This window comes from Hirundo rustica, chromosome 3 (genome assembly GCF_015227805.2).
Source record: "Hirundo rustica isolate bHirRus1 chromosome 3, bHirRus1.pri.v3, whole genome shotgun sequence".
In the NCBI taxonomy this organism is placed as follows: Eukaryota; Metazoa; Chordata; class Aves; order Passeriformes; family Hirundinidae; genus Hirundo; species Hirundo rustica.
In genome coordinates, this window is record NC_053452.1 from 52,434,502 (window position 1) to 52,459,910 (window position 25,409).

Genomic DNA, 25,409 nt, shown 5'->3' on the forward strand with positions numbered 1-25,409 from the left:
TCAGAACGGAATCTTGGGTCAAAATGGACATCAGTGAATTGATAGTGCTGTTAACTTTTTTTGAAAGTGCATGCATTTTCCCACGCATGTATCCTTCCTCTGAGGTTCTGCAGTTATGTTTCCTCCTCATTTGTGTTGATATAAAAATACAGCTAAAAAGAAAAGGTCCAGGAAGATGACCTTATCCTATTTGGTCTAGTAAGTCCTAGGCAAAGCCTAGCTTTTCCTTGGCTGTCCAGGGATGCTGTAGATTTTGCCAGTGATGGGAAGGAGCCTGGTAAAAGGATCTGTGCCCCTTTCACCTGCAGTTACCCTGTCCCCATGCTGGTCCCACGCTGTGGGACAGGTAGTCCCAGCCTGAGGGCTATGGTGTAGATCACGGTGAAATGGGAAAGAAGGAGCAGCAGAGCTGCATTTAGCGCTTCTTTCTTTAGCAACAGCAGTAGAGCCAGGCTATTTTTTGGGAAGGAAAAAAAAATAAAGTATGTGGTGATGTCCTGGCCTTTTTGTGTCTCCACCTACAGCTGCTTCCTTTGTGTGTAGCTGTATCTGCATGCACACACTCACACAGAGCTATGTGTACAGCCAGGTATGGCTGGCTAAGTCCTTCACAATCCATCACCAAGCAGACAGGATCAAGAGATGGATATTTTAATCCCATGTGGCTATTCCTTGGTTTCCTCTGTACTTACATTCTCAAGGCGGAGGGTCTTTACAGGGAATTTGCATGAGCTTTACATATATAGATAATTTCTGCATTCTGCTCTAAGCTCAGTTCTCTTTGATACATGTACTCATGCAAACCTGTTTCACCCATTCTGGGATCTGAGCGAGGAAGCAGAACTGTATTCCCTGAGGGAAATGATACAGCTGCTCTCTGCTAAGGCTAGAGCTTAAAGAAAAAGTGTTATTTATTGTTAATTCTCTTAATTCACCAGATATTTTCTCATTTTCTTGTGTAGAAAGGCTAATGGATAAAATGTGGTCCTGACATAAAATAACCATGTAAACTATATATTAATATTTTGCCTAAATGTTTGTTTGTTCTTTTTTTAAATTAAAGTAAATTATAAAAAAGATTAAAAGAAAAAAGTTCAATTTGGTTTGGAATAGTTTTCCACTGTGCAGCAAAATGAATTATGGCTTCTAAAATGAAATGGAGCCCTGGAGCTGCTTCATCTTTGTCCTTGAGACTTCTGAAAAAGTTTGAATCAAGGTCTACAGGAAAGTTTTTTCTCCCTTCCTTGCAGCTGAGCTTCTTAGAATCGCATACACACTTTTCTATTTTTACTTTCTGACCTGGGCCCATTTCCAAATGCGAAGCTGAGGAATTCCTGCACTCCTACATATGTGAGTCCAGGACTGAACTCAAAGGGCTGGCCAGTTTACCCCCCTTTTCCTCCCAGACAGCCTACTTTCATCACAGTACACAATTGAAATTGGAGACCACTTGGGTTTCCTTACTTTGAAAGAGCTCAGAAGGAACCTTTACAACTGCTAATGAAAGGCTGCAGAGAAGAGCTGAAATTAAGTCAGCAGAGTTCACGATTTGTCTTGGAGCAGAGCCTAATTCAGTTTGTAATGCTGGAGTCCCAGCATCAGGTAGGTTTGGGCTGTCCTCCGTGGGCTGTCCTACAGCCGTCCGGTGCTTTAGTGTATTTTCACCACTCTGTAATCCAGTGCAGTGGTAAGCTCCCTTCCCTCTCTGTTATTTGAGGAAGAAAGATGTTGTCAATGCCTTTTGCCTTGAAAGGGATGACAAGCTTGATCCACAAGCTAGGCTGGCGTGGGGGAGGAACAAGAGCAGAGCTCCCTTCCCCCAGCTGCTGTTTGTCTGACGCAGAGCTTGTACTTCTGTTGTTATCAGCTGCTTTGGTAGGATCACAGTGTGCTGGGATTGCTCAGAAGGTTAAAATATGTTGACTGAATTTTCTTCAGCTACCAACGCAAAAGGCTAGCTAATAGCATCACTGGCTGTCAAAAGCAGCCAGTCCCTTCATTTCTCATGGTAATGAAACACGCTGGAGTTTTTCCTGGTTTATATACATCATGATACCTATGCCGTGTGTGTCATGCCAAGGATAGGAACAATAGGCATTCCAGCCAATAGATCCACCAGGGCTTGTAAACAAACACACAAAATTGTCTCTTTCTGTGAATTACTTGTTTTGTATTGATTTGTGATGATGTATAGAGGGAGATGAGGCTTTTTAATTCTGAACCTTTTTTTCCTAGTCTTTTTCCCGTGAATATCAGCTTCTGTAACAGATACCCTGCTGTTCGCTTCTGTGACCTCCTGACTGTCTTCAAATCCCATTTCAAGAACAATCTTTTCTCCCTGGCCTCTGACTCCTATGAGTCTGTCTAATAAAACAATCAAATGGTAGTCCCTAATCCTGCCAGTTTCCCATGCTAAGTTCTGCTCTCTCAACCCCTCTTTTCTTGTGTCTCAGCAGCCAGTATCTGTGGATATCTAAAAATAGGCCTTACACAGGCATCAATCCCTCTCCCTGAAAAGTTCAGCTGTGGGGCATTCATACACGGTGTAGGAGACCTCAGCTGAGATCCTTTTGCCAAAGGTGATTTGAAATGATTTGCCAGGAAAGTGCCTTGACATGCATGCCAGTGCACCCACAGTCCTGTTGATGTTGTTGTACAGTTTTTGGGAGACATTTGGTGAGATGGGGCTACATCCAGAAATACCAGTGTTTAGGCAAGAAAGTGCTTAGAATTTAAAGAACCAAGTCCTTAAGCCATCTTAATTAATAATTAAAGCCCCTCCTATAAATCCATATTCATATTCAAGGCAAATATAGATCGAAGAGGCATCTTGTCTTTCTTGCATTTTCCCTACCCCAGGGTACCTTACAGAACAGTCAGTGAGTAAGATATTTCCTTGGGAGATGAAACACATGGCTTCAAATCCCCTTGTGCTGAGGAGGGATTTTAACCTGAGTTTTGTTCAGCCTCCGTAAAATCCCTACTAGTGAATCTACTGTGAAAAAAAATCACTTCTGATACTTTCTTCAGTACCAGTGTGGATTTAGCTCTTTATTTCCTTTGTGTTTATTGCATGTGCCTGTAAATGAAGTGCTGCAGAAATGTCAGAACAGTTCACTTATATTTTCCACTTTCTTTTTCTTTGGTTGAAAACATTGGGCAAAACATAACCTTTTCTATCAAGAAGTTTTTACTTTCCTGGAACAACTTATTAAGAATACATGCCCAGTTTTACCAAGAAACTGTAGTCATAAACTAGGAAATAACCTCAAACAGAACAACATTATCTACAACAGCAAAGTCCTGCCAGTAATCTATGATGAAATTTAACCTCATCTCTGCTGAATGATCTTGTTGCTCTGAAGAAGGCTACCTTGGCTTTATCACACAAAGGTTCTCTATAGTTCAGTTAGAAATGTTCCTTAAAATCCTGCAGATGCTGGGCTCTGCCTTGATTTGTCTGAGTTTAATACAAGAAATACAAGACTTTTGGGGGTGGTTTTTTTTTTTTTTTTTTTTTTTTTTTTTTTTTTTTGTTTTGTTTTGTGGTTTTTTTTTTTTTTTTTTTTTGCTATGAAAGGACTTGTGTGAGAAAAAAATGTTCAGTGGTCCTTATTGTGATCAGCACAGATCAAAGTGTTCTTGACCCCAGATACCTTTTCCCATCAGTAGAGGGGGAGACCTTCCTTGGGGCTTGGTTGTATGGCAGCCACTACTCTTTAACCAGTGCCGAACGCGTTTATCACTACGTTAAACTGCTTTGGGCCAAAAAGCCTCGATGTAAATACAAAACTTTGCTTTCCTACTTAGGAGCTGGGTGATACGTAGCACCATGTAGCTCCGTTAGATGACCCTGCAGTTCCTACAGCGGTGCAGAGGTTTTGCTGTGCGATCAAAGCCTGGGAAAAGGGGAGAGGAAGCCCTGCCTGTAGTACTGTCAGGCAGCATCACTCACAGACATTCACAGTGAGGAAGAATGAAGTCACAAACTCTTCTGTGAGATTCCAAGGAAGAGAAAGTGAAATCGTATCCTCTCTTTTTTAGAGATTCAATTAGATGCTCTTTTTGGGAGAGTAAGATTTCTAGGCCTCTTATAAATAGAAGACTGCATCTCAGCTTGATTACTTCAAAACAGCTTCCTGCAACCTCCCACTAGGAAGATGAGCAATTAGTATAATCACAGCAATAAGTCAAAGATGTTTAATGCTGAAACTTGCGTAACAACTTTTCTGCTCCTGGTTCTCTGCTGGGCTACCAGCAAAGAAGATTATAAGGCACACTCCCATTGCTGAAGATGCACCATCCAACAGGTCTTTGCTGGATGCAGACAATTTGGTCCCATTAAATGGTCTAGCAGAGATGTGGAGTACTGTGGTTAGGTGGAGGCCTTTTATTATGAGGCACATTCATGCAGTGGAAGTGTTGTGAACAAAATGGAAAGCAAAGGTCCTCACTGTGAGTCAATCTGCTGGCAATAAAAGTGCCACTGGAGAAAATTCCAGCTCATTTTCTGTCAGAAATATTCCAATAACCCAAGGTCAGGAAGTAGTAATTTTTTTTTTTTTTTTTTTTTTTTTTTTTTTTTTTTTTTTTTTTTTTAATCGTGGCAAAAAAGGAATGAACTAGCCCCCTCTTTTGGCTAATTGGGAAACAGTAGCAGGCAATTGGCTAAATTGCTGGTCCTGAAAGTACTCCTCCTTCCCTCATACACGGATCTGCTGTGCTCTCAGATATCATTTATCCATGTAGCCTCTCAGTCTTCACTGTGAGTAGGTGTTATTTTTAAATGTAGGTCTTCCAGTCAAATCAGGATTTTGCATCTTAGGATGTAAGCTCCATGTCTACAAACATTCTCTGCGTCTCCTATTTCTGCAGCTGATAGAATTTATTAGCACAGGAACTTCAGAGATGTGTGCAAGATCCTCCTAGCACAGAATTTACAGGAGTAAATTACCTGTGGGAAGGATCTCCTGGAGACTCTTGTGGGTCTGAAGGATACTCTGTCACTGCATGGGAACTTCATATAACATTTTTGTAAAGGGTTTGAGGAGAAATATTCTTGAAAACCAGAGTATCTTGAACATTTAAGTCTGCAGCTTCCTGCTACTGGAAAGTGGCAGGGATGGGTGACAAAATTTAGGCTTGACAGAAACTATTAATGCTTCCCTGTGATATCCAGAAGTACCTGCAATATTTTATAAGCAATAAAAAGAGCAGGGTAGGGCTAGTTTTCTGCCTCTTTAGTGGAACTGTTTTGAAAAAGCTAGTTACACCTTGCATAAAAATTTTTTTGGAAAATAGTCTTCTAATATAATCTTCCCAAAAATTTTTAGAAATGAAATCCTGATATAAAAGTGTTAAAAAATTCTCTTCTTCATAAAGAGAAAAATATCCTTGTATTAATCACAACTTTCAATTATCTTTAAATGGGTATGGATGTACATGTAAGTAATACGATAATCCCAGAAGACACATCCTGTAAAATATTAATAGAAGCTGACTAACTGAGTTATATAGAAATATAGATGTATATAATAAAGCTTTTGCTTTCAATTTCTCATAATATTGTCATTTAAAAAGCCATTTATACAAATATGCAAAGATCTTTGTGCACTTAGCTACTGTTTAAGCACTAAGATAAAGTAGCTGTTACCAGGAAAAGGGAAAATTTTCGCTTATTTGAATTTTGGATTTTGTCACTGCAGTTATTAGTGGCAGATTCATTCTCATGTCATCATCTAGTTGTGTTGGATCAAGAAATTATCACCTCCAGACCTTTCCTCTTCCAAAAGACACTACCCATTGATCTGCCAGCTGAATTCGTCTGCCTCAGTCGAAAAGAACAAGGTTACTGAAGAATCAGTATTTGTACTGTCTAAGATAACAGATGTCATTTTGTTTGAAGTGGGAAAAAGCATGAGCGCCAGCAACAGACTAGAGGTGGCGAATGTGGGCAGTGGGGTGCTGCCAGCAGGATTTGGTAATGCAGCCCCATCTTTCTGACTTAGGCCCTGTGTCTGGAAGTCACCTGGCACTGGATCTCGGTGTGAGCCCTGCGCCTAAAACTACTGACCCTATGTTTCTCCAAGTGAGTGACCAGAGCTAAACAAATGTGGTGTCAAGGTAGAAAAGTTGGTGTTGGAAAGAGAAATAGGGTCAATAAAGAAAGTCAGGCCGTAGAAGATGTCAATATGGACTTTATTTTGAGAGTCTGAGGACTAAAAATTAAAAGTAAAATCACCTATCTAAAGTTTAAGGGATCACATAATTTAGAGACTCTTTTTTGCAGTATTTTTCTGTGTCACAATATGGATATTTACAGGATACTAATCCTTCATGCAAAAACTTTGGAATCAAAAACTGAATCACTGGGCTTCACAAACTCCCATGACTGAACTGCAGTCACCTCCAGACAAAAAGTGGGAAGTAAGGAAGAAATAGTATGCATATCTGAACTTGATAAGAAATACCTGAAAAGCAGACTGCCAGGAGTCTGGAATTAGCCCCAAGCTACCTGAGAAATGCGGGGTCTGTTTTATGACTGCAAAAAAATCAGAACCTTGTGGAAGGATGATGCTTTTGCCTCCCCTAACATTTCTTGGCCAAATGTATTTTGGGCAGCTTCCCAGGGATTGTCTTGAAAATGATGCCACAGCTGCTATTCCTACATCTTCTTAACCTCCTATCTAGGGATCTGAAACACCAAGTAAAGCAAATAAATGATAGTTAGACTTATTGTTCTAATCTAATTACTAACACACTCTTGCCTTCACCTTCACCTCCATTTTTCTTTTCCTTCTCCCCAGAGTTTTTCCAAGCTATTCTTTTGGCCCAGACCTCCAAATATATTTCTTTCTACAGGATACCATAACTCTCATTGTCACCTGGCTGTTTTTCTTGGTTCTTGCTTTTTCTGCAGTTTCAATGCTCAGGTTTCCCAGTTGTGCTTTAAAGGAAGAAGACTAAGACTCAAATTCTAATTTTGTTGTTTTGGAAAAGGGCAGATCCTTCAATGCTTTGATCCTCTGCAGGTGACACAGTTTCAGTAGGCAGTGTGGGAACTTTAACCACACCCAATTGCCAAGGAGCCCAGAAAACACGGACCAGCTCACCTGTGGGGTTGCTGCATTGGCTTTCATGCCTTCTGCCAGGTGATAAACTGCTATTGGCAACGGCTGGGGATGGGTGATCTGAGAAAAGCCAAAGGTGTGTCCTTTTTTTCAGTGTTGCACTTGCTGCTCCATGTGTCAAGGATTAAAAACACTTCTATGGATCTATCTAGCCGGTACTTGCCCGTAATACCACCTGTGCTCTGTGTGTAGGCTTGGCAGTGAGGAGGACTTTAACTGGGGAGGGGGAGGACTCTCATGAGGCGTCGCCAGGTTTTTCAGCCTGCAGGCATGGCACTGCAAACTCCCTCACTTACCACTCCCAGCACGTGTGACTGCGTGCCAAAAGGTCTAGAACATTTTAATGATACAAAGTCCCCTCCACATTTTATATCAGCCCTTGAAAACATTTAGGGGAAGAGTCCCCAGGACTTTTTAAGCTGTCAGCTCTGTGTTGGATCCCTCTGTGGAGGACATTATATCTGTGATGTTCCTACTTGGCTTCTTTTCAGGCACTGGGCTGATGAGTGAGATCAACAGCCTCTTTCTCTAGGGCTGCAAGAATTTTTGAGCTACCTGGAGGAAATACAGTCACAGGAGTAGTAATAGATTTCCTTGGCACATTGTATCATGGTTAGATCAACCAGATTCAGAAATACCATCGTGCATCATCACTTTTCAGGGGCAGAATCATCTTTTTGATGAAAATAATTAAATGCCAATGTATTTCTATGTTAGTGAGATGTTTCTTTTCGATACAGTGATAGTGCGTGCATTTCAAATGTTTGTGCATTTTTTTCCTCACTTGGCAACTTCTCACTTGATAGAATTATTTAAGACACATTCCTATCTTGCAGGAAACAGACTAACCTGAAAGTGTCCAGGTGCTGGGTCTTGCTGAGAACTTTTTCACTAAAAACATGTGAAATGAGTCAGCGAAATTCTAATTTACAGTGACCCATATCTGATACTTTCCAAGTCAGTGAAGGCATTACAAGAAATTCTCTTGAGCTTTATATTGGCCAGAATAGTGCCAGTTCATTGGGGCACTTGGAATGTCATGCCCAGACATACTTCATGGCACAGTAGATGAAGGTAAATACCTGCTTAAAAACGTGGCTTTGTTATGGCATAAATAAACTTTCGACTTGAAGAGGAGGCCAAACTGAGGATAAGTCTGTACAGGGGATGTGAAGCTTAATGGTTGGACTGCAATGAAATTGTTACTGACTATATGAGTTGGGATTAGCCTGGCAGTGGTTTACTTACCAAAGAGTGATTCTTTCCAGAAGTCCATTCAGAGGCACAATAGGGATGTGTCTCTATCTTGATATCTTTATTAGGTCCTGATAAAGATAGTGAAGAGAGTGAAGTTCATTGGCTTTTCTCTGGTGTTAAGTTGCAATTTCTCCAATATATTTGTCTCCACTCTGCACATGCTGGGCATAGTGCAGCTCGCTGCTCTTTCTGCTGACACTGGTGTGTCATCAGCTGGTGTCTAATCAGAGGTTCTTCTTCAGAGCTGCAGTTTGGTGGCCCCGTGTAGATGTTGAGGACATTTGTTTCTCCTACTTCCATGACTTGACAAAAAGAATCAAAGAATAGCAGCTCTTGCACAGAAAAAGCCCAGTGGCTTGTGCTGTCCAGCAGTCTTGTTTGTCGATTATATGCTGCTGAGAGGACATAGGATGGTTGCCATCATCAGTTTTGCATGACTCAGTGTTCAACAGGGAGTGTCAGTGCACTCTGCATGATGCTTGAGAGGCCTTCTGAAAGTGGGCAAAGGAATTACAGTGCTCTCAACAGTTCTGGGGCATTTTCCTTGAAACAACTGCTGGTGAGGATGTAGAAGGGCAGTGTTGTTTTCCACAGACCCATAATGGAGAAATGTGTGATATTGCATAAGAATGACTTGAGGTTTTCAGTTTTCAAAAGCCCCAGTACTGCATTCCTGTAAAACACATAGGCCTTGAGTGGAAGGGAGGGGTGGGTTTCTGGGCCAGATCTAATGCAGGGTGGTGTGCACATAGGTCAGAGTCAGGTGGCAAGTGACAGACAAGAGGCATAATTTCATACAGTGAAGAGGAATGCATTTCTGGAGCACACATGCTTGAATTCATTATGACAAGGAGCTCCACAGTAAGGCAGGATATAAATTTGATGTTCTAAGCCAGGCCATGAAAAGACACGACAGATAAAGGACAGATTATTTTTGCATTCAAGGTCAAGTGGCATTTAAAGAACTGTTCTGCAGACACAGTGGAAAATTACAGAAGCTGAATTTTTGTTAGCCACTTCGTCCTTTTCAGCTCTACAGTAGAGCTGGAAAGAGGTTAAAAAAAAATCAGTCCCTCTTCCCTGCTTGTGACTGTTTGCTTATCCTGTCAGCATTTCAGGTTTTTATTACAGGTCTGCCATTTTCTCTGTAATTATTTTAAAGCCTGAGTTTTGTGGTATGTGAAGGTTTGTCCACACTGAAAATTCAAATTTTGTTCTTCTATGATGCAGGAGTGATAATGGGAAGCCAAACCCTCAGTCCTGTCTCTGGGTGCTGAAGTATTTCTCAACACTGAGCGGAGAGACTTTCATACATGTGTTCAGATATATGTGTTCAGATTCCCTGCTCTCCCAGTCCTTGGCCTTTTAACTAAGGCTGCCAACAAATGATTGCTGAACACTTGCCAGGCAGCAGTAACTTTCAGTCCTCAGTTTATAATAATGCAAAATCAGTATTCTGCTGTCAACCCCTGGTTTATAATAATGCAAAATCAGTGTTCTGTTGCTGGGAATGCCTTATTCATTATGGGCCATGTCCAAATCACTTGAATGTGAATCTGTGGTGATGCACATCAGCTAAGCTGCCAGAAATTGCCTCATAAAGGTGCAATTCGCCATACTGGCAACATGTAATTTATGAAGTCTCCTTTTTCAGACCAAAATACAGGTTGGCTTATTCCAAGGAGGCTAAAAAAGATAAACTCCCAACCAGAAATAAAATTCAAGGGAAAATGGATACCTAATTCTATAAAGCACTTCTGAAAAATCCCATTTGTTAATGCTTAAAACAATATATCTTCATAAATATTAAATTGATTCAAACAGCTATCGCATGCATGCTCTCTCTCTTTCATATTTTTCCTTTTTCTATCTCATAGTTCATTTACTTACTTTCTGGAAAGACGTGGGATTGATGCCCAGGGTTGGGATTAGCCTCATCCAGCCATGCAGTAGTGATTCTGTTCCCACTCCCGCCGGAGCCTTCTTGGCATACATACAATTAACCTTGGTTAAGTGTTGGGTATGCAATAGTATGTAGGCAGCAGAAGAGCTGCTCTAGTTGTTTAGCACTCCGGCATCAGATGAGAATAAATACAGGGCATGACCTGGCCCTTCAGGGCACTGGCCTAGATCTAGTAGCATATAGACTGAAGTTTTTCTGTGTAGCTGACACTGGTTTGATGAGGAAACTGCCTGAATGCTTAACATAATAGTACAACCACTGACAGGATTTCCCCAACCTTATTCAACATAGATGTGTGTTTATGCACATGCACGCATTCACATACACACTGTTCTTTCAAGCTTGTAAAGGCTTTTGTGGATAAAAAGCTTTTTGATAAAACTTTGATATAAAGGTGGAACCATGGAAACATGCTGTGGGCTGGATTACATTTATGTTTTTAGTAAATCAATTGACTTGAGTGGCCCTCTGTAAAGGAAAGTTTGGCCACTTATGAATTATAGATATACCTGTTGCTTTATATCTACTCATAAACATTTCCTTAAAATGATTTAACATATGATTTTCCTTCATAATTTGTAGAAATGGCTTCATACATAAGTTTCGAGTTATGAAAGGTACCCAAATGCAGTAATGTTTTTATGTCTATGGTTTTCCCAGACATGTGTAGCATGATTGTTTCCATGTAAGTTTCACTCTTATTGTACAACGGGAAAATAGTTTTGATGTTTCTTCATAACCACATGGAGAACATTTAACAATATATAATTCAGAGGGCACATCTCTGTGGAAACAGAACCCCATACTTCCAGTACATGGCCAGCAGGTCCAATACTGCATGAAGTGCACTATCCTTAGGGCTGTATCCTTTCTGCTTTGGGAGGAGGAAGTTCTGGCTTGAGTACAAATATAATTTTAATGTCCCAGGAAAAGATGAATTAAACAGCATGATCCAAGATTCTTTGTCTACTCTCATCCTTTGCTAGCTCTGTCTCAGTGTTGTTAAACTGGTTTAAGTGCAAGAGATGAATTGGGCTTACTGTAGTCCCTTTTAACAGTACAAGGAGTGTACTGGGAAAAGCCACAAACATACACATAAGAATATCAACAACAAAAGTATTTGTACAGAGCTAAGCTTTATGTCAGGCTATATTGGTTTTCAAACGCTCTCACTTCCAGCAGGCTAGACTCCCTGCTGATTGTGGTGTAATGAAGTTTACATAAAGGAGGAAGTTAAATTTATTTCCATACCAAAAGACAGTGGGTTGAGAAAAATGTAAAGTCACTAAAATAATAATGAAACAGAATGGGTGGAAGAAGAGCCCCCTGCAGCAGCCCATGTTAATTACCCTTGCAGCTGGGAGATCAATTTGCATATATATTCTTTGAAGCCTGTCAGGTATGAATTGAACCACTGAACTGTTACATTTGATAATCTAGCTCTCCAAAGCATTTCTGCTAAAGATGTTGTGTTTCATAAGACTAGTTATTTTTTCTGTCTCAAAGTGAAGAGCTGTACTTAATTTGTTCCTGTATAAACAGATCTATGTTTGTGGCTTCCTGGAGCACCAGGTTAGCAACATAATCTCATCAAAAGCATTGGTACTGCTGATTAAACACGAAAGAGATATAGTCAAATAGCCCTGACAACTAGTGAAAGCAAGGAAATTAAAACTTAACGCTAGTGGTGACAGGCATGACTCAGGGGATAGTTAATGTGTTATGGAGCTTTTCAGCTCCAGGACACATATTCCATTATGTTCTGTACTAGTGGTGACAAAATTGTTGCCATCTGATGGCTGCTTCATGGCTGGAATAAACCTACTGTGTGGTCCCAGGAATTCTGCAAGTCCATTTGTTTTGCACTAAATGTTAGTGTAGCATCCTGATGCCCATGCTGCAAAATTGTTTGCAGTGAGTGGTAGCAGTTTACCACCTGTTGGCAGCAGTTTCAGAGGAGCATCAGAGATTTATAGAACTGTTGGAAAACCTGCTTCTCTGCCTGAGTAATCTAGAGTTGCTTGACTGAAACCAGTAGAAATAACGGCTTCCATGGAACAAAACCCGTGCAAAGGGAGAAAATGTGCATGAAAATGAATTTTACGCAGGAACAGGATATGAACTAAAGCTTGTTGTTCTTGTTTAACAAAACTGTGAGAATTGTAAGCAGCAGATTTCACACAACTCCGATGAACTCATGTTTTTAAACTTCTTTTCTTATAAACAATAATAACAACAACCCCCCCCCAAAAAAAAACCAACCAAACAAACAAACAAAAAAACCCAACAAAAACAAACCAGAAGTAATACCTTATCTGAGTGCTTCAGAAAAACATATTACCTGTAACACATTCTTTTGAACACAGATGAACCCTGACTCTTCAGATATTTAGATGAACCCTGACTCTTCAGATATTTCCTAGCGTTAGATCTGGGGCAATACTTTTCTGATAATAATTGCATATAATGTTGATGTAGGACAAATGCTCCATTAGCAATAATCAAGAGCCTTAGCAACTCCTAAGAAGATTAAAAACCCAGTGTATAAGAGTGTTGTTAGATCTGGTGTGAGGGGCCAATGCTTTCCACGGCTTCACTCTGGACCTATTAACAATTCTGCTTTTCTGAGGTTGCTTCTTTATGCAGTTGCCTTATCTTTTTTGCTATATGTGAGGAAAAGTTTTGTATAGAAGTTCTTCCCTGCCTGCCTTCACTGACATAACAGCTCATTCCAGGAGTTTTTGCTTTCCCATTTCTGAATGGGAAGAGTTAGACTCAAGGATGATCAGTTCAGGGCATGGCATAGGGTAGGTGGAGAGTACAGTTAATTTGTGTGCCCAGTTTGCTTAAAATTAGTAGTTCTAAACAGCCAGCACCCATATGTCACGCTTTTCTGGAAGATTCATTCTGAAGGTACAAGAGAAATACTTTGCATTTTTTGCAAAATTTAAGCACTGTTGGGCCCAAGGAGAATTTTAATAGTCCTTAGTGAACCATAGATTTTTTAGCTGACAAATTTTGTTCATGCAACTGGTTGTTTCTGGCAGTTAGAAAAGCTTAGTTACATTTTCTCTCTTCATTAACAATGTGAGAATCACTGGAAAAATGGGACATTTGAGGCTCCCTGATTGATCTAGGATTGAAAAGAGAGGTTGATACTCAGGTCTTATGGAAAATGAGATGGGGTTGCATACTCATGGTAGAAACTCAAAATATCTAACCCAAAGTCAGCTATGAATTGGAGTAATTTTATATCCCAGGGAGGACTGTCAGGGTAGCACGTAAAATAATAGAGTTTTTCTTTGGAGAGAGAGAGAGAGAAAAGCTGTTCTTATTATTTATACCTCTCTACATCAGTATTATTGTATTTCCTCACTTGTATGCAGTCTTTCAAAATAAAAGAGGTGGCTGATATAATTTTAATACTCTTTAATATAACAAATCTCTTGCATGAAAGATGTTTATTTAATGATCATATATTAAAGATAAGCACATTCCTTTCTTTTCCTGGCAAATAAAACTTCAGGTCTAAAATGAACTGCAGGTAGTTATAATGCGAACCATGCCTAGAAAAATAAACTCCTCCTGTATTAGCTTAAGCTCTTTGAGATTTAATGAAGTCTTACATTTGTTGATCAAATGTGTAAAAGGTATAGTGCAAGAAAAGCATTCAATTCATAACAGGGAGAAAGTTTTGTACAGCAGAAATCTTACCTAGCAATGAAAGTGTAGGTACTTATAAGCACTGAACTTCAATTCTTTCTGAGGGATGTGTAGTGAATTCAATTGTCCATATAGAGCACCTTAGATGTAGAATTATTTATTCCCTTCCAATTTCCTTTATTTTAGCAAGAAGAGCAATATGAAAGTAGGGTGAATGTAGAAAAGGCAGGATATACATCACAAAAATATTTGCTGGCGTTTTGAAATTTCCATTGTTTATTTCTGTTATTAGAGATACACCTTGTTGGATTTCACTTGGAGTTTCTTATCCAGAATGATCCCATGCTTTTTTCCCCCTCTCCTGTTAAGGTTTTTCTTGGCATCTCTATCCAGCAGTTAGTTCATCACACAATGTCTTTCAGGTTTACCTACTCATTAACTTTTTTTGTTGTTGCTGTATGCCATTTATATCATGTGTTAAATCAAATGGTATTCATATTTCTTTTATGGTTGAATTTCAATTGTTCACAAATATTTGTTATTGGGCTGGGGATTTTGTAACGTATCATCAGATAGGGCACCGTGAACAGCATGCTTAATTAGTGATCTGACCAACAGTGTAATGAATATAACTGAATGAGTTGCAGAAAACAAAAATTGATATATATAAACTTGGAAGGATAGAAACCATAAAATTTTGTCTTCAGATATGTTTCTTAGCTGAAAAGTCTCTTTCCATTTAGCTTTCTTACATGCTGAAGATTAACTAGAGGACATGAATCCCAAAGGGGTATATGAAATACAACACGTGTTCGATTCTGAGGTGAAGAGTTCAAGACAGTGTCAAGTTTTTCTGATATCTCCATGAAATCTGGAAAAAGATGAAACAAAACAGTCAGTTTGAAGGTTTAATCATTTGTTTTGTGCTACAATGACAAGACACAGAGAGAATGTTAAGAAGCAGTGTTTAATAGGCATTTGCAAATAACCTTTACCAAGGGGAATTCAGAAGAAGGGAGGTCATCTGAAAACAAGACAACCTTGATAGCAAATCATGAGGCTTTGTTTGTTGAATTCCTTCTTTCCCAATGGTGACTACTTGTACTGTTGTTTATCCTTCAGGCCCCAGCTGCTTTAACAAGGACACTTTCAGACTGAATTATGGGTGGGATTGTATAATAATAATAGCAATGATGAGAATGGTAAATATCATCTTGCCATTCTCTGCCTATCCTGTGTATTCTGAGCAAACACCATTATCTTTTAGGCCCACATAATTTCTTCCTGCTTTTTAACTCTATAAAGTTATTAATTTGTAAATTAATTTCACACTGTCACTGTAAATCTTGAAGATGACTACCTGGCATTCCTTGCCACATTACTATTTGTTGAGCTCTAACTGGTGGTTGTGAGACTGAAAAGTACTGACCACTTTCTAGGCTGCCTTTTTGTCAGCTGGTGCTGCAATGTAGTACGACTTTGGTTGATATCCACATAGTCAGGGTTGTCCAGGACGTGTGCTACTTATAAATCATTGGAGTTCAAATATGGCATTGTGCTTTCCCCAACTATAAGAGAAATATTAACGCTGTGCTGACTTTTCAGTTCTGTAGTCATCTTGTGCAGATTCCATAGCAGCATTCTTTTGGTTAAGGCTGGTGGAAAAAGCAGAGTAGAAAAGACACAAATGTTAAGGTCTGAACTTCTGCATCTTCATTTCTTCCAATCTAAGAAAAAAAGACCGTAAGATGAAACTGCTAGAGGACAGAATCACAAACAGCACTATGGAATTTTTGTTTCCAAAATATGTTTGAGATACAGAAATTTTACAAGTGTCAAGAAAAACTGGACAAGTAATTGAAAGAGAAATGTATTGAGTGTCATTAAGCAGACAAGTCACATCAGAATCAGGAAATCCCCATAGCTGAAAATAGCTGGGAAAGTATAATTTATCATGTTGTATTTCATTTTGTATCTTGTTTATAGTTATTGCTCTTGACAACGTTCTGGGTTGCATGGAAGTTTTATTTGCACCAAAATGGCCAATGCATGTCCCAGAGTCTTCACTGTCCCTCTGGTTTCTCTTCAGAAGCATGGATACTCCCTTTGTACACCGTGAAATCAGTTCCTGTTTTCCTGAACATTCTCAAGTAGAAAATAATTTCCATTTCTTCTTGTTCTGCTCTCCTGCAGTGTTCCCTGTTTTTATGGCCATTCCTTTAAATTCTGCTTAAATTACTATAACTTCTAAATACAGGATTAACTGATTTTACTCTACTCTCTCTATTTCCCATTCCCCAAATGTCATTTTTCTCCTTCTCATTCACAAAGGTAATTTAAACAAAAGTAATTTCTTTTTGGTAATGTGAACACCCGGTACTAATGTCTTCCCATTCAAGTGGGATTCATCTTTGTTCCACCAGTTTTGGTTCACATGATATAGGATATAATTCACTCCGTGTCCAGCTACAGTTTTCATTGCTACACTTCACATGCAGTATATTGACATTACTCACATTATAGTTCTCATAATCTGAGACGTCAGACCTTAAGAGTTCAAGTTGGGAGTAGTTCAAATGCTGAAGTTAAAGTCAAGGATGTCTGAGATATGAGCAAGAGCTGAATTCCATCTATTAAAAAGATTTTTCATATAAATTCCTCAGTTTTGTGTGTTATTTCAACTTTATTTTTCAGGGAACCTTTTCTCAGCATATTTTATGGATTCAATTGGCAGGTCAGGGGGGAAACTTTGGCTAGTTTCAGAGATTAAAGACTCTAACAGACTTATTAATGAAATTCAAGCTGGGTGGTGTTGTTTTGGTTTTTTTTTTTTTTTTTTTTTTTTTTTTTTTTTTTTTTTTTTTTTTTTTTTTTTTCCCTCAGACATGGAGAGCAGAAAGAATAAGTCAGTGAGGTGAACATATATAGTGCGTTTTTAATTTTTTCAATAACATGCAGAGTGATAGTCTTAGGGAGTTCCTGAGATGATTATTTCATATGCTGAAACTCTCTCTGTACCACCTTGGGTGGAGGCAGTGGTATTCATATCTCACCAAAATGCCCTCATCTCTACTCTGTTGGGATTGGACCTGTGTGTTCAAAGACTGATGTGAAGATTGCAAGTTGTTTTTTTTTGCAGAGTTCATGTCTAGCTCTCAGAAAGAACGGACACTGGTACAGTTTTATCAAATCTTAAGAGTCTAGGTGTACTACAAAGAATATGAAATTGTCTTTGAATAGAATTCAAAGGTAAATGTATTGGTATGTTTGCTAAAGATAAAACATGAAGGCATCGTGTAAAAACCTCACATGGGAATATATGTGTAACATATACTGTTAAGTTGAGGAGGCATTATCAATAGATTTAGTGTTTATATTTCTGTTCAAGCTTTCTGTCATTTCTCAGGCAATATTTAGACTGTTTTATGACATTTTGAGTGTAGAAATTGCACTTTGGTGTGTGAAATGTAGTCAGGACCTAGTTTCAGGTTATAAGTTACTGTATGCAGCTTAATCATGCTTAATGTCTCAGAAAAGACAAGAGTGCTCTCTGCTCCAGCAAAGAGTTAACCCAAACCTTGAGAAGGGAGTTTAATAGAGCTATACAAAATATTACCTCAGTATTTCACTCCAGTCAGTTATTTGCGCAGATGTGAATTAATGGACTGTTATAAAGGTAGTGTGATTTCTGTCTTTTCAGTTAAGGAGTGATTATGGCCAAAGTTTCGTTTCGTGTGCTACCATTAAGTGAAATCAACGTGCTAATAAAAAAATCTCTGCATATCTTTTAAGAAGGAACTTTTTAAGAAATATTAAGAATAGTGAAAATTTTATGCCATTTGAGAAGAAGAGCAGTATTTGGTCTTCAAACATCAACTGAATCTGTTTAAAACTGCTTATATCAGGTGGAAATGTTTAGGCTACTAGAACTAATGCCATACGTGAAGTTGGAAACATTCAGTTGTTTGTGTATAAGCATTTTCTAGTACCTTCTGGTCTATTTGAGGTTATGCAAAAATATTTTGCAGAAGAAAATATTTCAAACTGCTGTTTGAAATTAGTCATCTGTTTTAATGACATATTTGTGAGGGTTGATCTCACTCACTGTGTGTCATGAGTTCATGAACATTTTTTCCTGAGTATAGTTTAAACATTTAACTGAAAAATCTGTTTTAAAATTAACTTAAATAATACATGTTAATATTAAATAAGTCTGATGTGCCCTCACAAAAAAACCCCACAACAAAAACAAAAAACCCTGATAATAACAACTTCTTTTTGGTTTGAAAAATGTGGTTATTCTCAGAGAGAGGTATGTTCTTCCACGAACAAAATAACTCAGACTTGCAGGCTTTTGAGCCAAACTTATAAAGGTTGTTATGAGCAGAGCACAGGTGTGGGAGTTAGGACTCCCAAATTCTAATTCAAACACCCATTTGAGGTGAAGAATTTCTGACTCTCTCATCACTCCCCAAACACTCTCATGCCTCCAAAATATAGTCTGAAGTACACAATATGAGGTGTATAAACCTTACACTATTCCCTGTGCAGGTTTAGATATCATTCAGAATTTTTACAGCTTTGTGTTTGTAAATGTTTTAAAACTGAAAAGCATTGTGTGAGAACCAAATCTACTTTTAATAGCTTAAGTAGTTCTAGAGAAATAAGATAGATTTTCTCTCATCACTTTAATTACCAACGGCAATTGATAACCTCTCTTTTTCCTTCAGTTTGTGAGTGCTTTTGATTTACGCTCCTGTATATTCCATTGTTTCCCTAAAATCTAGTCTGCATGAAGTACAGAAACTGAAAAATTTTTGCTTTGTAGGAACAGAACACATGTAACAGCACACAAACTTTAATGATACTGTTGTTGATCTTTTTTGAAGGCTTACTTTCCAAAAATAAGAACTTATTTTTCCAAAGCCATTAAGAAAGGAATGAAGCTGCTGTAGTCTTGGTTGAAGTGGTATCTAATTTTTCTCTTACACCTTTGCCCTTTGATAAGCCCTTTGTGGAAGTGAACTCTGTGTGTTTTGCAGTGTACAATCTCAGCCTTACACTTTTCTCAAGGATATCAAAGTCCTGAAATATTTGAAAATTATGTCGTTTGTGAAGATAGTACCTAACAGCAAAGTATGTTTTAAGTTCTATGTTCTAATATTCTCTAGAACATTACTCTTCAGAACTTCTATTTAGGACTCCAATCACATCATACATATACATTAAGGTTATGTTCACAAAATTTAACATTTACTCCACTCAATAATTGGGACAGACCATTTTTATCCTTGACAAAGATGGATAATTCATAAGGTGAGGATCGTCAAAGACTTAATCTTTACTGCTTCATGGCAAGGGCATAGAAGGGACATGCAGGGTTGACAGAGACATAGCAGAGAAACTCAGTGAAATCTTTGCATAGGCATTCAGTGCTCTGACTCTCTCACCTGATGCATTTCTGTAGTAGATTGTCTATAAGAGATAGATCAATTTGAAGTAAATGAACAGGAAATATTAGACCAGTCAGGCAGGTTAGGAAGGTCACTGGGACCAGATGGCATAAAACCAAGAGCTCTGAATATGAAATTCCCAAACTTCTGTCTAAGGGATGTAAAATGTCATTACAAATGGACACTGAACAAAAGGACTAGGACAGCTGTTGAACCTGCCATCTGTCAGAAGGGCTTTAGAGATGATCTTGGAGATGACAAACCAGTGAACCTGATTTCTATTTCTGTTAAGACTGTGTAAATGTGTATGAATGAAAACAACCTGTTTAGAAGAAGTTACATGGCTTCTGGATTTCAGGGATGTTTTCAGTAATAATGATAAACGGGATCAAATTGACATAACATACATTGTTTTTAAAAATGTCTGTGATGCGGTTCCAGATCAAAGGCTCATTACAAAACTGTATTGCCATGGGATTGGAGGAAAGCTTTTTAAGGAAGAGGAATCTGTGATGGGCCTTAATAATGGCAACATTTCAGAATGAAATTGATACTGGGACAAATTTTAATCAGCATCTCTGCTCTGGTGAGGACAACAAACAGTGAAATCTGCAAGCTTGTGGATAAATTCTCGCTTGACAATCAATGTCATTTTCCTTCAATACCAATGGATTCAGTGGCAATAATATGAACTGAATACACAACCTATGGGATCTTGACCTATGGGAACTTGAAACCAGTAAAGCTTTTGTTTAAAACCAGTGAATATAGTCTTTAACATAGTCAATTTCTTGAACTGAGACTCACTAGAGAGGTTGGAGGTAACCACTACTGGCAGGTTTGGAAAGGAGTTAGTCGTAAATAACTCACTCATAAAGATGCTATTTAGTTTTTTTAATACTGGGCAGGAGTGTACCCACTGACAATATTAATTAAACCATTCCCCACACTGAAACAGCCATGTGGAGAATAGATTGCAGAAAGTGATCAAGCTTCTTGTGTCTCTGTTGTTAATGCAAGCAGCATACTGGGCTGTATTGAGGATTAACCTGCACCTCAGGGGCATTTCTTACTTACCCTTTTCCCTTATTCAGTCAAAGGATTTTATATGTGGTTTCTTTCTGTGAATGCCAAATCTATTTTTTAAACAAGACTGACTTTTTTATGGTCTCACTGATGAGGACTGCATATACTTGTGCAGTAGCCAGGTTGTCTCAACCACTGTGAAAGTAATGCTATTAGATAACGATTTCTATGCAGAGATCAAGATGGTCTATATGTTCTGCTTAATCTGGTAAATCAACAAGTAAATTGCAAGTCCTGAAAAGGTTAGACAATGCTCAAAATTGAGTATACAAAAAGGGCAAAACCAGCGATCTCTTGGCAGAAAGGAGAAAGAAGTTTCTTATGTCATTTTGTTTTCCCTGCCAGTAAAACAAGTAGCAGATACAGATTAATGTCACAGTCACGTATGGCAAATTAAGGAGAAGGTAACAAGTCAATAGGTTTCTGGGTGTACAAGAATAAATATCACAGGCAAATAGAAGTGGAATAAATGAAGTGCAGTGTCACATTTTATATCATTTACCTAACTGGTAAGTTACATTGCCACAGGCCTCTGTAAGGAAGAACACCTGATTATGAGCCTTGGGATACATAATTCAAAATATGTTAGTATTTCTTTCCAGGGTAAGGAGCACATATATAATTGAGTTAGAGAACAAATACCAGGGCACAGCAAACTTTAAACTTCTTATTTCAAAGAGACTATATGGAAAAATAATGAACAGATGTCAAATAAACAGAATATGTTGACATTTCTTCTACTTGTGAGGCATAGTAATCTCTCCTATTTTGGACAGTTCAAAGATGGTGCACTGTATGAAGGTTTTAGAAATCAGGACACAGGAAGCCTGAGATGCAAAGGGAAAACATTTTAGTCATTAAGTTGTGTACTATAGATCTTTCAACTAAACTTTGCAGCAAAAGATGAAGTGCAGCTCTGTTATTCTGAACCATTCAAGAATTATAAAGGACAAGAGGTTTCCAGTAGGTCTTGTTTGGAGAAATCCAGGAAAATTTTTTCCATTCAGAAATGGTCTTATTGGTAATTTGGGTTGTTTGGGATCAGGGTGTTTAAACAAAGACTGTTGCATTATTTTAATAATACCTTTAATGAATACTTTTAATAATGAGGATTTAAAAATTATTCAATGCCTATAATTACACTCAGGTGGGTAACCTGTGAAAAGGATTCTACATGTAGATTTAAAAATGGTCAAATATTCTGATTTACAGTGCAATTTTGTGTGAAAAATTAGCTCAACATAATTTTTATTTTCCCGAGAAAATAATTTTTATTTAGGACACTTATATAATGCAATGAACTCAATGGATTTTATTTATGTTCCTAAAGATAAACAAGTGCTTCTGTGCTATTTGGATTAGAAGTAAAATTAAGAACATGTCAAAATGCTGTCCTGCATTGTCCTAGGAAAAGCATTTCTATAAGGTAATTGATAGTTTTATAAAAACTATTATGTATTTATTTGTTTTAGATTTGATATAAAATAATGCTCACATAAACCACCTAGTAATAATTAGGCTTACAGACACAAAGAACTCACTGTATTATTAGCAATATGCAGGTAAATTTACTGTTATCTCACTCCCTTGAATAATCAGTAGATAGTAATATAAAGCTACAGGATGGCTGAATGGATTACTAAATTTAAATAGAGTCCCAGATTTTTCAATTGACACTCACTGAAGTACAGATTTCTCTCTCTCTCTCGCTCTCTCTCTCTCTCCAATCAGTATAGTTTGCATACTTACACAGCAAATCTCAGAAGTCATTTCAGACCCATCACTGTGCACAAAAAACATTTCATAAATCATTTGGAATACTAAACAAATTAGAGAAAATTGTCATTTGGATTAGAGAAGAAATTTTTTGAATAAAAGATATATTCTGAATTATTTCCTCTTCTATAATAAGCTGACTAGATTAAATTGAGAAGCCAGTATAAAAGAGCCACTGGGATATCTATTATTTCTTCATCCTTTTATCCTCTTGCAATTCTCTTGGGGAAGTGTACATGTATATGCTGCATGAAATGTTATTAACTGACATTAAGTCTCTCATCCCTCTAGGCCGTGGATTTTTTCCTCATACTGTACTGACCATTAAGCAGCTCTTGTGGATGTGATCTGGAAATTGTTGCATTTACACCTTCTCAAGCACATGTCTTAAACTACTCATTGCATTTTGATATTTCATGACTTCGTAAGCCTCATATAAGTTATAGTATCAATCATGTTTTAGTGTAATGACATGAAAGTGACAGACTATTGGTTCTTTGCTCTAAATGTGTGCAGGTGCCTTTTAATATATTATTTCTCATCTCTTGGTATCCGTCTTTCACTCTTCTTTCTGTCTCTTGTAAATATGTATGATTAAGGACAAAGTAAAACTGCCTACCCAGGGCCTTTGAGGAAGCCACCTTGAATCTTTTTCCTTTGGTCGATCTTTGTTGGGGGAAGGCCGTATTTGGCAGCTTGGGCTTTGAGTAGGAAAATTAGGAGCACAATTCATGCCCGCGCACACTTCTGAATAATGCTGGCACATCGATTATTTGAGTTAGTGCAAACTGCTTGCTGAAAGATAGCATGAGAGGTAGCATGGTGAGGAGGAAATTAGCTCTATTGCACAAATCTCTTGGTTGCATTCTCAACCAATTACGCTTAAAATATTTTGCCTTTTTTTTCCCCTGTTCTTGTATAGCAGCAGCAATAGAGAACAAGTATGGTGCATCTCCTCTTCACTTTCCTGGTTGGCTTAAATGTCTCTAAGCAGAAACATCCCCCCAGATTTAATATTCAAATATTAATTTGTACTAAAATATTATGCTTTTTTTTTCTTTTATTTTGAGCTTAAAGGCTCAAAACTTCAACTCCTCCCCATGGGAAAAGCAAAGGATAATGCCAGTACAAGAATCTCATTTTACACTGCACCTGAACTGTCTCTATGTTTTTATATTTTATGGTCCTGCAGTTCTTTCTTCAGTCACACTGACTGCATTAAATTATGTAGAAGCACAAGCTTGTGACACTTCTGAACCAACCTGCAAGAGAATACAAAATATTTCTTTTGCTTTCAGCCTGACTCAAAATCAAATTCCAAAAATTATATACAAATAATATCATGAGTCTAATGAATGGAATTAAGGAAAGGCAAGGCAAAACCATCAGTTTTATTATCTACCAGTGCAAAAGGATTAGCTCTAGAATTAATATGAATTTACATTACTAAATGGTCTTCGAAGGAGATGATAACTGGGTGAAATTCGAGTTCATTAATATTTCTAAACAATAGCAGAAGATGACTCTCTGCCTAAGGCTTAGGGCTGAAGCAAGGAACATTGAGTTCCCAGTCACAGACTTGCAGGGTGACCTTGACAAGTCACAGAACATATCTATGCCTCAGTGTGAGATGTGGTATATTAAAACATTTCCTAGCTTGCAGAAGTGTTTGTAAGGTTCAATTAATCAAAGTCATTCAATATCTTCACACAGAAGTGTCTAGATAAGAACAAAGTATTATTGTTACTAAAGCAGACCTCTCCTGAGCAGTTAATTTTTCATTTCATATAAACTTTTTTAGCTTATATGCACTGTCAGCATACAGAGCCATAGATCCTTCACATCTAGTTTGTGTGGAGCTTGTCAAGATACAGCTGTTTTTAGTGCTATATCCCTATTAGGATGTGACACAATACATCATAACAGCTCCATCAGAGCCATTAGGGTGTATGCTGTCAATGTGTAATAAGATTACTATGCATTACATCTGGTGGTGCTCTGATAATTCTGAACTAGGTATGCTATCGTAGAGTCTAAAAAGACTTTGAATATTGATGTCGTGCTGCTAATGAATGCAACAGTATTATTTTGACGTGGAATTAGAATATATTCTCCAGTATGTGTACTCCAGTAGAGTATGTGTGCTCCAGTAGAGCATATTTTTTTTTTTAGAATAAATAACTAACTTTTTCCAGAAATCCCCTCAAGTTTCTTCACATACTAAAGGCCTGCAAATATTTCTATTTACAAATTAAGGTTTTTCTTGTTTGAGGGAAGGACAAAACTCTCTAAATAATAGCCAAATTATATAATTATAGCCAAATAGATATAATCCAATGTGTGGCCTTGGATTCCCTACATTATTGAAGTTTGCATTCAGAATAATGACTAAGATAGGGACAGCTTCCAGTGTGCTTTTAGTCTCTACAAAAAGTGCAATTTTCAGACAGAAAAAAAAAAAGAAAAAAATTATGCTGCTTTACCCACAACTTTAGCCAGGGTATAATTTAAATAGGAAAAAAGAAACATTCAAATAACTTGAAGTGCAATAATTTGAAGTGCATTCAGAACCTTCTGCTGATTGTCTAACAACAATTTGAGATAGGTACTATCAATGAAAATCAAAGAATCATAGAATGACCTGGGTTGGAAGGGACTTTAAGTTCATCTACTTTCAATTCCCCCACCATGGAAAGGGATACCTTTCACTAGACCAGTTTGATTTGAGATCCATCCAACCTGTCCTTTAAACATTTCCAGACATGGGGCATCCACACTTCTCTGGGCAACCTCTTCCACTGCCTCATCACCCTCACAGTAAAGAATTTCTTCCTTATGCCTATTCTAAACCTACTCTCTTCCAGCTCAAAACCATCTATCTGTCACTAAATGCTCTAATCAGAAGAACCTTTGTATTCAGAGAAAGATGCTGTATCACATTTGTGCTTCCCTGTCTGCACAACACCTGAGCATCAACCAATCAGTGGGTAAATTACTATTCTCATACCTTTGTGAAGGACCATTCACTGGGAGAACTGGAGTGCTGACTTGACTGGGTCACAATAAAGTCTGTGGAAGAAC

The 25,409-nt window shown here is 37.9% G+C and overlaps 1 long non-coding RNA gene across 1 annotated transcript in view; it reads left to right on the forward strand.

Moving 5' to 3' along the window:
- Window positions 1-1,444: 1,444 nt before the first annotated feature.
- The window catches only part of LOC120750549 (uncharacterized), a 47,665-nt gene continuing 23,700 nt past the window's right edge, over window positions 1,445-25,409 (forward strand). The window contains exon 1 of the long non-coding RNA XR_005700040.1: window positions 1,445-1,602. This is a non-coding gene — a long non-coding RNA (uncharacterized LOC120750549). The remainder of the gene's footprint in view (window positions 1,603-25,409) is intronic.